This window comes from Pituophis catenifer, unplaced genomic scaffold (genome assembly GCF_029215685.1).
Source record: "Pituophis catenifer annectens isolate HBS135680 unplaced genomic scaffold, rPitCat1.0.hap2 SCAF_2, whole genome shotgun sequence".
NCBI classification, from domain to species: domain Eukaryota; kingdom Metazoa; phylum Chordata; class Lepidosauria; order Squamata; family Colubridae; genus Pituophis; species Pituophis catenifer.
In genome coordinates, this window is record NW_027256882.1 from 13422635 (window position 1) to 13437453 (window position 14819).

A 14819-nucleotide genomic window follows, 5' to 3' on the forward strand; every position below is an offset into this window, starting at 1 on the left:
TTTTGCATCATAAAAATTACAAACGGCCACATTTAAAAAAACGGCATAAATAGCACCTCTCCAAAATAAGCGGACCCAGAAAGGAAAAAGCGATCACACCGCCTCCCACTCTGACCTCACTCTATCCGTGGGGGTTTTTTTTGGGGGGACGGGGGAAACAAGTGGGTCATATGTTCCCCCTGGAAGATTAAAGTGGGGAAGGGGCTGCTGGACCTTCAGGGGGGAAATCTTCCATAGGGCAGGGAAAAATACAGAAAAATGCTTTCCGAGAAGTAGGGGCACAACGCTTAAGGGAAGAGACCTGCAGCGTGCCCACACCTTACCCGCTCTGGTGCGATGGACCCCTCAAATAAGGAGGGCTGCCCTATGGGCTCAATTGTGGCCATAAGTCAAGGACCACCTGTAAAGGAATCAATCAATGTTTCATTAACCCCCCCAACGGGGCTCAAGATCCTTTGCTGCCAGAAGCAAAGAAAAGGGATCCTAAAAAGACTTGCCGAGGTGCCAAGGATCCTTTTCCTCCTCGGGGGGATGGAGAGAGATCCCACTCCAGCTCAGCCGTTTCTCCTCCTCCAGGATCCGATCAAAAAAGCGGCTGATTTCCCGGAGACGGGCGGAGCGGAGCTGGGGCGGAGAGAGGCGCGTCTTTGGGGAAACCCAGATATCTTCGGTTGGAGGGGTGCACAGGGGGTCGTGGTTGGCGGGCGATGGGGCAGCTCCGGGCGCCCCTCTTCCTCTTAGGGCTTGTGCTGGCGTCCTTCGGCCCGGGACGCTTTTGCGGTGAGTTTCTGGAAGGCTTTGCGAGCTGGGGGGGGGGGGGAAAGTGGGGAGGAAGCAGACTTGGGAGGGAGGGGGAGGGATGCCCTTGGCTAGGTCTTTCTCTGCCCCCCTCCCCAATTCCCCCCTCCGTCCCAAGCTCCTTTCCCAAAGGGAAACGTGTTTTTGTTTTTTTTTTTCTTCTTCCCTTGCGCTTCGCTTAAACTTCGTTTAATGCTTGAGTTGGAATCAGTTTCCGTTTGTGTTTGTGGGAAGTTAGTGAAAGTGAAAGTAAAAACCGAAAAGCCTCAAATTTCAGCCGTTCCACGCTTGTGTCAGGGGTGAAATCTAAAATTTGTTACTACCGGTTCTGTGGGCGTGGCTTGGTGGGGGGGGGGGTAATGTGAGTGGGTAGGCGTGGCCAAATTTTTTTTTTTTTTTACTTTTAAAACCATTTTTTTTCGACCACCTCTTCCGGGAAGAGGTTGTAAAAAAATGCTTGCAAAAGGCTCTGACAAGCCCTGCTGAGTTGCCTGATCGGCAGAGGCTTTTTTTTTTCTCTTTTAAATGCCTCTGGTGATCAGGCAACTCAGCTTGATCCTCAGAGGCTTTTAAAAGAAAAAAAGGGTTTTTTTTTTTCTTTTAAATGCCTCTGATCATCCAAGCTGAGGTGCCTGATCAGCAGAGGCTTTTTTTCTTTTAGATGCCTCTGCCGATCAGGCAATTCAGCTTGGATCCTCAGAGGCATTTAAAAGAAAAAAACCCCTCTTAATGTAAATGAAGCGGGCTCTGATAGATGACCACTGGATAACTTTCTATTCACTCTATTCTAAAAAGCAATGCATCCGGTTGGAAAAAGTACAAACTTAGCCAAAATCCTTTTGGTACCTCTAGGAGGCCTCTAAGTTGTCAGAAGAAAGGAACATTCTAATGACATACAGCTTAAAGGTTGGTTAGGTCAAGGGGATCCACATGAGTTAAAAGTTGTCTATCGTCAGAAGATGATTTGAGTCTATGCTTCAGTAATCTACAAAAAGAATTATAACTGTTTTGCAAAGAAACTCAGTAATTAGGAAATGTCAATTAAAAATGACAAATGTATATGACCATATGAATTGCTGAGTTAACAGAATCCTTTGTCTAGAAGGGTATAAAACCATTGTACCTAATTCCTGTCTTTGTTCAACGCTTCATGTACAGAGCCTTGAACCTATTGCGCAATATATAAAATTGTCTCTGATTAATCCAAAAGTTGTGGTTTGTCTTATTAAATCCACAACACTCTGACGATCCAAGCTGATCAGAGGCTTTTTTTTTACCTTTAAAAGCATTTTTTCCACGGAAGATGTTGTAGAAAAATGCTTCTGATGGTTGTGCAGCTCAGCTGGGCATGGAGATGTGGGGGGGGGGCAGGGTTTTTTGCTAACGGTTCTCCGAACCACCCGCCTCCATCACTACTGGATTGGGCGATCCAGTCAGAACCGGGAGCATTTCACCCCTGGTGTGTGTGTGTGAATGAATGAGAGAGAGAGAGAGAGAGAGAGAGAGAGAGAGAGAGAGAGGGAGGGAGGGAGGGGGGGGGGAGGGAGGGAGGGAGGGAGGGAGAGAGAGAGAGAGAGAGAGAGAGAGAGGTGGGATTCAATTTTTTTTACTACCGTTTGGTGGGCGTGGTATGGCTTGGTGGGTGTGGCTTGGTGGGCGTGGCAGGGGAAAGTTACTGCAAAATCCCCATTTCCCCCCGTCAGCTGGGACTCGGGGGGGGGCAGAGAATAGATAGGGGCGGGGCCAGCCAGAGGTGGTATTTGCCAGTTCTCCGAACTACTCAAAATTTCCACTACCGGTTTTCCAGAACTGGTCAGAACCTGCTGAATACTACCTGTGTAGTGTGTGTGTGTGTGTGTGAGAGAGAGAGAGAGAGAGAGAGATCATTTCATGCTGTGGGAAGATGGGTGGAGAGAGAAGGGGGAGGGGCAGGGAGAGATCAGGGTCAAGCCCAAGAAGCTGGCTAGAACCCCAAGGGTCCCAGAGCAGCTATAGGGGCATCTTAATCAGATGTGGCCCTGGCCAGATGATTCCAAGGTCAGTCAGGGGAGGAGGGGGTCTCTCCTCAGGTTTGTAGACATGAACCTTCCCAAGGAGAGCCGAAAGAGGGCGATCCACTTGTTGGGGGGCTGCTGTGTAACAATAAAATGTTGGAAAGGGTGGAACTGCAGGGCAGACCCCCCTAATTCTCCTTCCTCCCTCTCCAGGCTCTCCCTCACACTCCCTGTGTTATTCCTACCTGCGACTCTCAGAGCCCAGCCAGGGGCTCCCCCAGTCCTTCACTAGGGGCTACCTGGATGACCAGCCCATCGCTCGCTTTGACAGCCTCACCAGGAAGATGGAGCCTCTGGTGCCCTGGATGGAGGAGGCAGAGAAGGAGAAGACATTTCAGGTCCTTGAGTGGGTGATTGGAACCGACCTGGAGAAGTTATCAAAACTGGATCACCAGACTGGAGGTGAGCAGGGACAGTGACTTCTTTGCCCTCCAAATGCCTGCAGGGGGCATAATGGGGAGGGGGTTTTTTTCCTGATTTTTTCCCCCCATTCTCCACCCCCAGCCCTGGTTTTCTCCCTCACCTACACATTCTACGCAGCCTGACAAGGTTAATTGAAGTAGAAGATATTTCCCCTTGTGTGATAAAGAGGGGAAGGAGAAATTGTGTTTCTCTCCATGGGTGGAAAGGGAGCTATGGTATAATACTGTCTAAGGAGAGGAATCCTGGACCAGTGGTGGGTTCCTCCCGGTTCGGTCCGGTTCGGCCCAGCCGGTAGCGGTGACGATATGACGTCACCAAACCGGTTCTCCCCCCCCCGCCCTCCCACCCCCCACCCCCCCACGTTATTCTTACCTTTTATTTGGTCCCACCCCCAATCTATTGCTGCCTCCTGAATCCCAGCTGATGACTAGAGGGGAAAAAACTGTTTAAATTCTTGCCGCGGGGCTTCAAAGGGCCATCCTACAGCTGATCAGTGTTAAAAGCAAACAAATGAGTCGGGTCATAAGTGCGAGGACTGGTCGTAAGTGCGAGGACCTTCCAGAAATGACTCTGACCAGCTAGCCACGCCCACCTAGTCACATGACCTCCAAGCCACACCCACAAAATAAACCACGCCCACAGAACCGGTAGTAAAAAAAAATTAGAATTCACCCCTGTCCTGGACCCTTTTTCATTCATGTAAAGGATATTGATGAGTTACACCCGAAGTTGTGGTTTATAAAGCAGAGTACCGTTAGAGTTTTACGGATGGAAACGTTTTAATTGTGAATAACATACAGACAAACTGGGTTTTATAGTATTTTACTTTTAGGGAAAAGCAAAATCATAGTCCTTTAACAATCCAAGGCTTAGCCATACAAAGTGCAATATAAGATCAATCCAGGGATATAAAATCTTCTTACCAGTTTGTAGAAAAATACAAGGAACAATCAGGAACAATATAAAAACAGTTCAATAAATACCAGAAAGCAGTAAATAAATAATCATGATCAAACAATTATCATATAGCGAGATCAAAAAGAGTTACAGCATAGCAGCAGGTAAAAATGGTGTAGTATCAGGGGCGGGTTCTACATTTTTTTACTACCGGTTCTGTGGGCGTGGCTTATTTTGTGGGGTGTGGCTTGGAGGTCATGTGACTAAGTGGGCGTGGCTAGCTAGTCAGAGTCATTTCTGGAAGGTCCTTGCACTTACGATCAGTCCTCGCACTTACGACCCGACTCATTTGTTTGCTTTTAACACTGATCAGCTGTAGGACGGCCCTTTGAAGCCCCGCGGCAGGAGTTTAAACAGTTTTTTTTCCCTCTAGTCATCAGCTGGGACTCAGGAGGCAGCAATAGATTGGGGGTGGGACCAAATAAAAGGTAAGAATAATGTGGGGGGGGTGGGAGAGCGGGGGGGGAGAACCGGTTCGGTCACGTCATATCATCACCGCTACCGGCTCAGCCGAACCGGACCGAACTGGGAGGAACCCACCACTGTGTAGTATCCACAACTAACCATAATTTAGCTCTCCTTAAATACAGAGCTCAGCCAATCAGGATTCAGAATGACTCAGCACAATTCTTCAAGCTACATAATACATTTACATAATACAGACATACAATGTTGGCTTATATATTTCCAGGCCAACCAATTAGGCAGTGACCATTTCCTAACAATTCACATCCATTCTCTCTGGATCTGTTTCAGGGCTTCAAACTTGGCAGGCGGTTTTGGGCTGTGAGCTCCGGGAAGACGGGAGCAAAGGAGGGTTTTTGCACTACGGCTACAACGGGTGAGACTTCATCAGCTTTGACAAGGAGACCCTCAGATGGGTGGCAGCTCAGCCCCAGGCCCAGAAGGTCAAGGAGAAATGGGAGGTGCATCCAGGATGGTCCCGGAGAAAAAAATTGTACCTGGAGGAGACTTGCATTGATTGGCTGCAGAGATACCAGTCATACAAGAAGAAGGCTCCACAGAGGATTGGTGAGTGGGTGTCCACTGAGCATGTTTCTGTAGGCTCCCCCTCTCCATAGTATTTTTGTCCTCCATAAGCAAACCAACCTTTGCAGAAAAGGGTCAGGAACTATCCCACATCATATTACAGAATGAAATTAATCTTCAATGCACCCAAAATAAGGACTTCAAAGATAAAGTAACTGAGCAAGAAATTCATGCTGAAAGTCTCATTTTATTTCCCTGAAAAAAATCTTGCAAAGCAGAAGAGCCTGATAGTACAGTGGACTAAAGCACTGTTATTAACATCCAGCTGCTTGCAATTACTGCAAGTTCAAATCTCAACCAGGCTCAAGGTGGACTCAGCCTTCCATCCTTTCTAAGGTAGGTGAAATGAGGACCCAGATTGTGGGGGCAATAAGCTGACTTTGTATAAATTTTAAATTTGGTTTTAAATTATTGGGGTTTTAAAATGGTTCAGCCAAATTTATTTAACCGGTTTTATCTCTATTTTAAATTTTGTATCTACATGTTTTATTTTATGGCTGTTCACCGCCCTGAGTCCTTCAGGAGTAGGGCGGTATACAAATTTAATAAATAAATAAATAAACAAATAAACAAATAAATAAATAAATAAACAAACAAATAAATAAATAAATAAATAAATAAATATACAAAAGTACGAAGGCTATTGCTTAACGCCTTGTAAGCCGCCCTGAGTCTCCGGAGAAGGGCGGCATATAAATTAAAGTGAAAGAAAGAAAGGAAGGAAGGAAGGAAGGAAGGAAGGAAGGAAGGAAGGAAGGAAGAAACTGATGTCCTGTGTTTGAGTCAGAAGGAAAAGATCAGTCTGTTCCTGGTTTTTATCTGGAACAACGTGACCAAATTCAATTGGGGGGAGGGAGGAGTAAATTAAATCAAACCCCAAGCATCTATGGTGGTCAATTGGAGAGCTTTACCCCAAATTCTATTTAACCTTTTCAAAAATAAATCTAAGGAGCTTCAATGCCCCATCTTGGAGGCTCCCAGAGGTTCAGAGAGGAGGAAAAGAAGAGGATGGCCAAATGAGGACTTCCCTGTGCATTAAATCATCTTGACATAAATACTAGAAAACCCAGAAATTCTGTGATGTTGCTTCCTCTGCAGAGCCCCCGGTAGGGAAGGTGAATTCCAAGGTGGTGAATGACAGACTGGAGGTCCTCACCTGCCAGGCCTTTGGCTTCTACCCCAAGGAGATCCAGGCCATCTGGAGAAGAGACGGAGAGGCCTGTGTCCATGAGACTCTCCCTAGGAACGTGGCCCCCAATTCAGACGGGACCTATTATGTCCACCTCAGCATTGAGATCGACCCCAAGGAGAGGGAGCATTTTCGGTGTCACCTGAACCACGAGGGCCTGCAGGAGCCCCTGTTCTTGACCTTGAAGGAGGAAACAGGTGAGAGGCTGACAGGTTTGTGACATGCAGAAGGAAACATAGTGTAGAAATCAACTTTACATCAATGTTTGAAAATGGGGGGGGGGGGATTTTTCTGCTGCATCCTCTCATGTGGAGGGCAGGAAATATCGCCATGCATTTAGCAACGGGAGAGAAGTTACTTCTGCCAGAAGAGTTGGAAATGGTAACTTCATAGGAAAAGTCTGGAAATATGATGATGTATGAGATGACTGGTGGTGGCTCTTCCTTCTGTCCTTCAAGGCCATTTGAGCTCCGTCCTCTGCAGCTTTGGAGGGGAGGGGCTTCCTTCAGCTGGGGGGCACTTCCTGAAGGTTGGGATCAGCATCTCCATTTCGGGGAGCTTGACATCTGTCTAATCGGAACTTCTGGATTTCTCCTTCTTTAGCTATAATGTGGTGGATTCCTGTGGTGGTGGTGGTGGCAGCTGCTGTGATCTTCCTGATTCTCTTCCTGAGTTGTAAGTGAAAACACATCCACTAACACTCACCCCTGGGTCTTTCTGCAATGACTGAGTTGTTGTGAATGGCAGAGCCTCCCTGAGAGTTTCATCCATGTTCCCCATAAGTGTTCTGTCCCCGTTCCACTCATGCACCCCCACAGATGGCCCGGAGTTAATAAACCACATGACAAAATTCTTTGAAAAGAAAGCTGGCAGCAACCCAGTGGCTAGCTGCCAATTCAGACTTTACTCACACAAAACAAAGATTAGACTGCCAGCATTCTGATAAAACAGGCAGAGTTTTCAACAATACAAGGATTAATCCAAATGCAGTCCGATAAAGCAGGCAAAGTCCAGTAACGCAGAGATCATGGATTATTTCTAGTTTTTGCTCGTCACAAACCGAACCGGCCACCACACCCACATTTATACCCTGTAGGGTGTGGTCCAGTGATTCAGCTAATCTCTGGCACGCCTTCTCCTCTGCTGCGCACGCTTCTCCCTTCGCCTCTGGTGAGGGTCCAGCCAGCACTTATCTCCTTCGTCACTGTCCACCTGTGGCTGCGGGGACGTGCTTGGCTCTGAGCCTATCTTTTGGCCTTCGGTGTCCTCTGGAGGCATTGCCAGAGAGGAGGGTTCTGGAGAGGGAGGCCTTGCCAACTCTTCTTCCTCACTCTCAGAGTCTGCATCTGTCAACAGCCCAGGCTCAGGCAATGGAGCCACAACAATAAGACCCTTCCCAATAAACAGCATTTGGAGGAGGAGTCAGAAAAGAAGAAGCAACTATGCAGTTTTTCCATTTCCTGTAAATCTCAGAATGTTCCCCCTTCCTCGTGTCTGAGAGGAAGTCTCTTAAGCCTGAATAGAGAAGCAAATATGAGGAAATCAGAAATCAAAGAAAAGTCTCATAAATGATCTGGGAAGCGCTAGAAAATCCGTAATCCTGCCTCCAAACAAGATCGGGGAAGTTCAGGTGGAAGATGGGGGCAATGGAGGCGAATCAATCACATCCAGGGACAGACGATAACAGGAAGGAAGATGCAGTGCTCCTACTCAGAGCAAAAGAGACAAGAGAAGGAGTGCAACATAACAAAGAACAGAACAGAACAAAAGAGTTGGAAGGGACCTCAGAGCAGTGGTGAAATCCAATTTTCTTTACTACTGGTTTTGTGGGCGTGGCTTGGTGCGTGTGGCAGGGGAAGGATACTGCAAAATCTCCATTCCCACCCTACTCTGGGGCCAGCCAGAGGTGGTATTTGCCGGTTCTCTGAACTACTCAAAATTTCCGCTACCAGTTCTGCAGAACCTGCTGGATCTCACCCCTGCCTCAGAGGTCTTCTAGTCCAACCTCAAGCAGGAGATCGTACGGTATACCATTCAGAATAACAGAGTTGGAAGGGACTTTGGAGGTTGTCTAGTGAGTCCAACCCCCTGCTCAGGCAGGACACCCTATATTAGTATTGGCGAACCTTTTCGGTACCGAATGCCAAAATGAGAGCACACATGCGTGCCCGCATGCTTTAAACTGGAAGAGCAGCCACTCAGTACATATGTGCGTGCCGGGAAGAAGATCTTCTGGTTTCTGGTGCACATATGCATGCTGACCACCTAGTCTTCCAGTTTCTGGAGCGCATGCGCACACGAAGACCAGCTGTCCGCTGCACATGTGTGTGATGGAAACTAGAAGAGTGACAATGAAGCGTCCCCCAAGCCCACCACTGAGAATAAGGCAGAGCAGTCTCCCCCCCTTCCCGCCACTTCTGCCAAGGGAGCACGACCGCTTCCCGCCCGGCGCACCTCTTACTCTGGTGCCGGACAGACATTCTTCCCACGTGGACTCAGCTCCTGAGCAGCCCCACCACCCCAATGAAAGCCGCAGGGCAAGGGGCAGGAGCGACTGCCCAGCCAACACAGCCGCTCCCCTGCCGACGAGTTGGGCCCTCGGCATCTCCATGCGAGAGGAGGTGCGCTCTCCTTCGGCCCTCCTGGGCCAGCTCGCCTCCCCAACGGCAGCTCTTCCTCCTCCTCCTCCTCCTCCTGGCTGCTCCAGGATCTTGGCTGGAAGTGGCAGCGCAAAAACTGCCCACTGCCCCCTCACCCCCACTAATGACAATGACTGCAAGTCATTCTAAAGGAAGGGGGCTCGTTCAAACTTTTTCTTTTATCAATGATCATGTGGGGCTTTTTCCCAGGGAAAGAAAGATGTTAAAATTAACCTTTTGTTCTCCGGTAATTTCAATCCAGAGATTGGGAACTTCTAGCTTTTACCTTTGAATTATTAGAATTATTATAATGATTTTCAGCATCCTTTTGGATTTTGAATGCGCAACAGGATATTGTGGAAGAAGGGAGTCTTTTCACAGCAGCTGGAACTAAAATGAATATGCCCCAAACATACTTATTTTGTTGGAATTCTTTCCTCCCTAAACAGATGGCTATCGTAGACTGTAAAACCTCTCAAAAGGTAAAGATCCTGTTTTCAGAAGAAACCGAAGAACGGGTCAAGCAGCAACAGATCAAGAGTGGGTCACGCAGCAACATGGACCGCTCTCGTGGATTTAGAAGAAGCCTCCTTCAAGCGGTTTGTGTTGGTTTCCATACATGGATCCCCCACTGGAACCTCATATTAATACCCAAAACCTGGATAACTGCAGAGCATTTAAGCTAAAAATGACGGGTGGATTCATTTTGATGGATCCACCATTTGTCTTAAAATTGAGCCCGTTGCCTGGCGAGGTATGTCAAGTACACTTTAGGTCAAATAATAGCCCAAGGCTGCTTTTTAATCTTTTCAAGGCAATTTGCTTTGCCCACAATTTGGGTGAGGAGCGAAAGGAAGCGTGTGTGTATGTGGGACCTTATATTTTATTCCAGGATAGGCAATCCAATAGCCAAACATTGCAAAATCCTTTACATCAAGGACCTGTATGCAGGTCAGAAAGAGGGCTGAGAAAATACAGTATCTGCCCACCTCTCACATCTTGGTCGTGAACTTTCTCCTCCTCCCCTCAGGATGCTGCTATAGGGCATTGCACACCAAGACAAGCAGGCAGAGAGACGGTTTCTGCCTTTGTGCCATCACTCTGCTGAACCCCCGATTCCCACAGTGCTGTCTTACGCCTAAGGATTATTTACCCACGTAGTAAGACTGTATTACTAATATCCTTTTCATCTTTCCTACTACCTCCTCTTATTGGTATCAGTATTATGATTACATATATACCTATACGACTATATATATGCACTATCAGGGGTTTTCAATTCAATTGTACAGAATGTGAAGGATGTGTGTTTGTGTTTTATTTTTATAATTATAATGTACATTGAAGATGGCATTTAATTTGGTTGTACGAGGTGCAATGACAATAAAAGAAAACTAAAACTAAACTAAAACTAAACTAAACTAAACTAAACTAAACTAAACTAAACTAAACTAAACTAAACTAAACTAAACTAAACTAAACTAAACTACTTTATTATTGGTATGTACAAATCAGAATCAGAATAGAGCTGTAATGGACCCTGGAGGTCATCTAGTCCAGCCCACTGCTCAAGCAGGGGACCCTATATTATTTCAGACAAGTGACTGTCCAGTCTCTTCTTAAAAAGCTCCGGTGATGAAGGATCTCCAACTTCTGAAGGCAAACTGTTCCACTGGTTAACTGTTCTCAGTGTTAGGAAGTTTCTATTTAATTCCGAGATGCTTCTCTGCTTGATTAGTTTCCATCCATTGTTTCTTGTCCTGCCCTCTGGCTCTTTGGAAAATAAATGCACCCTTTCCTTTTTGTGGCAGCATCTCAAATAGTGCTATCATGTCCCCCCTCTACTCAGGGGTGAAATGCTACCGGTTCACGGCGGTTCGCCCGAACCGGTAGTGAAAATGCTACTGGTTCTCCCGAACCAGTAATAAAAAAAAATACTTTAAAACATTTTTAAAAGGTTCCAACGATCGCATGGCACAGCTGATCATCTGAACTCTTTTTTTTTTACTTTTTTTAAGCATTTTTTTTTTACTACCCATTTGGGCAATAGTAAAGGTTCCAACAATCAGCTGTGACCATCAGCTGTGCCACGCAATCCTCAGAACGTTTTTTTATAAAACTTTTTAAAGCATTTGTTATACCTATTCCAGGAGGCTTCCCTAAGGCCTGCTAGGCCAAAAATGGGGGGATGGGGGGTGGAAAGAAAGAAAAAGAAAGAAAGGAAGAAAGAAGGAAGGAAGGAAGGAAGGAAGGAAGGAAGGAAGGAAAGAAAAAGAAAGAAAGAAAGAAAGAAAGAAAGAAAGAAAGAAAGAAAGAAAGAAAGAAAGAAAGAAAGAAAATGGGAAAAAGAAAGGGAGGAGAGAAAGAAAGAGAAAGGGAAAGAAAGAAAAGAAAGGGAAAAAGAAAGAAAGAAAGAAAGATGGAAGAAAGAAAGAAAGAAAGAAAGAAAGAAAGAAAGAAAGAAAGAAAGAAAGAAAGAAAGAAAGAAAGAAAAAGAAATGGAGGGAAGGAAAAAGGAGAGGAAGCAAGGACCACAAACCTGGCACTAGATGCAGCTTCAGAGGATACTTTGAAAGAGCACTGCAATCCAGGGCTGGAAGGGACCTCTCCATTCATCTAGTCCAAACCCCTTGCTCCAGCAAGACATTGTCCAAGTGAGTTTCTGTCTTTTGACCCTCCAGTCACATGACTAGATAACCACACCCACCCAATCACATGACCCCCCCCCACCAAGCCACGCCCACAGAACCGGTAGGGGAAAAAAAATAGATTTCCCCACTGCCCCTAGTCCTCCTTTTCTCTAAATTAGCCAAACCCAAATACTGCAACCATTCTTCATATGTTTTAGTCTCCAGGCTTTTAATAACAACGAGAGCTGTTGTACCGGAGACAAATTCCTTGTTTGTCCAATCACACTTGGCCAATAAAATATTCTATTTTTTAAATTATTTAAATGAGTTCTGAGGAGAAATTTATTTGATTTTATTTGCCCCTCAACGTGGCACCAAATTAAAAGGAAAAAAAAATAGGGCAGTGTCTGGTAGAGCCTCAAGGGACTAATATGGTCTATCTGAATTTTTTTTCCCAACTTCTTTTGATTGCACAAGTAGTCCAAGCAACGAAAAAGCCCTATGCCAATGCATAGATGTGTTTTTTTATTCCCAACTTTGTAAATTTTGATCTTGGGAAGAATAAATGTACTAATATTTTTTTTTGTAGTTAAATTGTGTAATGTATCTCTACTTTTGTTAAAGTAGACTTTAGACCAAAAATTGAAAGAATCAAATGAGATTTGAAGCGAGACAGATCGGAGATACTTTCAACAAGTTAAATACAATGATAGATTGTTAACAGAAGGCTTTGAAGTTTAACTTGGCTGTTTACCTGTTAATACTATATGTGTGTGTTTACAGAGAGAGAGAGAGAGAGTGAGTATATATGGGGAAACGATCATTGTTACAATATATTTAGCACAATTCAACTAGGTGGGACAATATATGAATCTGTGTTTTTGTTGTTTCTAATGCCCTTTTTTTCTCTTTTAATGCTTTGGTTTTCATTTTGTAAGATTTCTTTTGAAGTTTCTATTGTAACTTTCTGAATAAAGTGAAATTTGTTGGGAAAAAAAAGAATGTCTGACCCAGTGGTGAAATCTGAACTGGTTTACTACGGGTTCGTTGGCTGCGTATGTGCACCAAATGCAAGGTGCGCATATGTGCGCCATGCACGCCAAAAGGAGGCATGGGGTAAGTAGAATATCGCACTGGGGGTGGGGGTGTGATCAGCTGTGGCACGCGATCTTTTTTCTACAACCTACCCTCACCGTATTGGCCTTCCGGAAAGCGGTGAGGACCTGGCTTTTCCGGCAGGCCTGGGGCCGTTGATCTCGCTGTTGCAATCTTGCGAGATCCGCCCATGAATGGCGTGCATGGGCTTTTAATGTTTTTAAACGTTTTTATAATGTTTTTTAATAGTTTTCTATGTTCGTTGTTCGCATTATTTTTGCTGTAAGCCGCCCAGAGTCGGGCGGCATAGAAATGCGATAAATTAAATTACATTAAATTAAATTCATCGACGTCAGCAGGGAAAGAAAAGGCAGCCAGAGCCCATTGGAGGGTTAGTCCTGTGGACCATTTTGGCCCCGGCTCTCTTTCAAAGTGTGGGTGAAGGTCAGGGGTGGGTTCTAAATTTTTTTTACTACCGGTTCCGTGGGCGTGGCTTATTTTGTGGGTGTGGCTTGGAGGTCATGTGACTAGGTGGGTGTGGCTAGCTGGTCAGAGTCATTTCTGGAAGGTCCTCACACTTGCGACCAGTCCTCGCACTTATGACCCGACTCATTTGTTTGCTTTTAACACTGATCAGCTGTAGGACGGCCCTTTGAAGCCCCGCAGCAAGAGTTTAAACAGTTTTTTTCCCTCTAGTCATCAGCTGGGACTCAGGAGGCAGCAATAGATTGGGGGTGGGACCAAATAAAAGGTAAGAATAATGTGGGGGGTGGGAGGGCGGGCGGGGGGAGAACCTGTTCGGTGACATCATATCGTCACCCGTACCGGCTCGGCCGAACCGGACCGAACCGGGAGGAACCCACCGGTGACGGTTCATTCTCTGAGCTTGTGGGTTGGTTTCTGGACATTTCATTACCAGGCTAAGTAAGATCTTCAGTGGAGTTTAAGGGAACTCTTTCTAAGTTCCAAGCAACACCTGGAATTGCACTCAGGATCCCAGGAGTTACATGCCAGTCCATGTACAAGATGCTGCCTTTTGTACCAGCTGCAGTATCTCTCTAATTTTTTGGGAGAACCCAACGGGAGAGCAGATGGCAGTCATTTAACCTGGGGGACAGGGGAATCACAAGGGTACGGAGCGTGGAGCTGGGCTTCTCCCTCAAAAAGGGAGGACACCTGGTGTAGTAAAAGGATCCCTGGCCAGGATTTCAACCAGTCCGCCAGGAGGATTTCTCAAGGTTTGGGTGGCGCTGACATGTGGGAGGGGGCAGATTTCAATGGAGAAAAGAGTGTGACCTCCTTCTCCAATTAATCCGTGGCCCCTTGCTGGAAATTTTCAACAGAGGATCTCCTTGCCTTGTGGAGTAGGATTAGGGAGCCGATAGTCCTCCACCTCCTCCTGATCAGAACTGCATGTAAAGGACCAAGCTGGGCCTCGATTCAGAGCCAGCCAGGCTCTTTCTAAGTTCCAAGCAACACCTGGAATTGCACTCAGGACCCCATTAGAGGCCATGCAAACCCTTCCCTTGCCTGCGCCAAGATAGGAGTTGCGTTGCTGCCCCGTCTCATGCCAGTCCATGTACAAGATGCTGCCTTTTGTACCAGCTGCAGTTTCTCTCTAATCTTTCGTGCAAAACCCAATGGGAGAGCCAAGGTGCAAGTCCAAAGTCTGGGAAGCAGCAGGTCTGAAGTCAATTCAAGGTGTTATTTATCACCTTTAAAGCGCTCCATGGCTTAGGACCTGGGTACCTACGAGACTGTCTTTTGCCACCAATAGCCTCCCACCGACCAGTTCGTTCTCACAGGGAGGGACTACTCAGGGTACCGTCAGTCAAATTATGTCGACTGGCGACTCCCAGGGGGAGGGCCTTCTCTGTGGGGGCTCCAACCCTTTGGAATGAACTGCCCCCGGAGATACGGAATATCCCTGATCTCCGTGCTTTCCACCATGCCCTCAAGACCCTGATGTTCCAACAGGCGGGGC

The 14819-nt window shown here is 46.4% G+C and overlaps 1 pseudogene; it reads left to right on the top strand.

Moving 5' to 3' along the window:
• The first annotated feature begins 707 nt into the window (after positions 1-707).
• Positions 708-9758, top strand: LOC139309874 (major histocompatibility complex class I-related gene protein-like; annotated as a pseudogene).
• Positions 9759-14819: the final 5061 nt, after the last annotated feature.